Raw genomic sequence first — 2,500 nt, forward strand, 5'->3', positions numbered from 1 at the left:
TTCATTTACTATCGCCATTGTTCCTTTTATCAAGTTATCATCATTTTTCGTGTGGCTGCCGATGTTAGAGTAGTATTGTCGTTATCTTTTGTGTCCCTGTGTGTGTTTTTGATGTGTTTAACAATAAAGAATTGCGGTAGTTATGAATAATTTCATAATTTCTGTCATTAGCATTATCATTATTTTTTTTATTATCATTATCGTGATCATCATCACAATTATTAGTACTATTATCATTATCATTACAATTATCATCATCGTCATCATTATCACTATTATTATCGTTATCATCATCATAATTGTCATCATTACTTTTATTAATATCATTATCATGATTGGTGTTCTTGTTATTTTTCATATTATTGTCATTAATATTGATTATATTATTATTATTATCATCATCGTTATCAATATTACTATTACCATCATTATTATTATCCTTATTACAGTCATCATTAAAGATGGTAATAATAAAAATAATGATAATAATTATAACAATAATAATGATAATAATGAAAACAATAATGATGATGATAATGACAACAATGGCAATAATCATTATAATAATTATGATCATTATCAACTTTGTTATTATCATTACTTCTATCATAAACATCATTGTAATTTTCATCATCATTATTCAGTTTACTTAGGAATAGTATTACCATTTTCATCATTATCATTATTCATTAGCCATGCTCATCATCATCAGATTTAACCATTATCATTTTTTTCCAATATTACTCTTATCACAGTCATTTCTATGTCAGTTTTGCTATTACTTTACCCTCATCATTATCGTTATTATTACTATCATTATCCCCATCTTTATCATCATTATCATTGTGTTGTAAATCAATACTAAGTAAGATGGTTCAAATCCACAGAACAAAAAGATTGAAATATGATATCAGAGAAATTGAAAAGTGGTCATTTGCTTTTATTATTCTTCGGCATAGCTCAAGAACAAATCGTATAATTATGGTTCTGTTTTTTCCCCCACTGCTCAAAATGGCGTGTTTTTAGATTTACTAACTAAAGCTACGACCAAAAATAATCTGAAAAGAAAAATTAACGATTTACTGTTGGCCCTATATTTATAAGATGTAAATGATGAGACATGAATAACGTATTGGACGATGAAAGAGGAAGGAGTGAAGACCATGACAGAAAGTGACTGACGATGGATGGTTGTAGGGGAGGGGGGAGGTGAGGGGGGGGGAATCTAAACGATGGATCCAGACTGAGCTGATTCTTCGAAAATGCGAACCTTAACAAAATCTTCTGACATATTCACCGAGAAATAGATACGATAGGAAGAAGAAAACGAATGAATGGATTTTTAACCCTTCTTTATATTCACTTGCATTATATTACTCTTATCAACGTATATACATGGAAAATGATCCCTTCAGTAACTGAAACCCAACCTTTATATCAAACAACGTAATAAAATGAAATTATTCCCCTGAAAGAAAAAGCAACTACAAGTCTTTTGCCAAAAGGTGACGATTCGGTATATTGTGCAAAACACTTAGTATTCAGACGGACGCGTGAAAGATTTTATTTTGTCAGCGGCGTTTTGAATAATGGATGGAAGTGATTTCCGAGCAGTCAGATAAATCTTCAAGTGAAGAATTTTGAGCCAAAGAAGTATCCTAGAGACGGAGAAAACCCTTAGGAATGCAGTCCTTTGTTTAAAGAAGTTCGAGACAGCTTTGACATAGTCGTGATATAGTCAAAAAATAAATCATATCAAATTCCATCGATTTCTCGCAAACATGGCAAAGATTAATTTTCTGCATCTATTGTTAATGAAAATTTATAATCACGTCGATAAAACTCCGTCAGCGAAATGGGTTCCGCGAGCGATGACATCGGATGGCGAAATGGACGCAGAGGAGGTGGTTTCCGAGGAAATTCTGAGGTGATAATAAGACGCTCCAGTAAACATTATTGGTTGTGCTCAGACTCGGCTGAAGTCTGGCTTGAACACTTCGCTTGGCGTGATGAATGCTATGCAAATGGAATATGTTACCTCAAAGATCTTTTCCGGCATTATAAATCTGCAGGAAAGGAGCACACGCACATCTGCGCGCACATGCATACTCAAGGAAAGAAGAGAGATAGAGAGAGGGAGAGGGAGAGAGAGAGAGAGAGAGAGAGAGAGAGAGAGAGAGAGAGAGAGAGAGAGAGAGAGAGAGAGAGAGAGAGAGAGAGAGAGAGAGAGAGAGAGAGAGAGAGAGAGATGGAGAGGAGATTGAGATGAGAGAGAGAGAGAATAGAGAGAGAGAGAGAAGAGTGAGGGGGAAGAGAGAAGAGCAGGGGAGAGAGAGAGAGAGAGAGAGAGAGAGAGAGAGGAAGAGTCAGAGAGAGAGGGAGAGAGAGAGAGAGAGAGAGAGAGAGAGAGAGAGAGAGAGAGAGAGATTAATAGATAGAGAGAGAGATGAGAGAGAGATTGATAGATAGAGAGAGAGATGAGAGAGAGAGAGAGAGATTG

The sequence above is a fragment of the Penaeus japonicus genome, unplaced genomic scaffold, assembly GCF_977035675.1.
Source record: "Penaeus japonicus unplaced genomic scaffold, GWHDUDI00000001_assembly GWHDUDI00000019, whole genome shotgun sequence".
In the NCBI taxonomy this organism is placed as follows: Eukaryota; Metazoa; Arthropoda; class Malacostraca; order Decapoda; family Penaeidae; genus Penaeus; species Penaeus japonicus.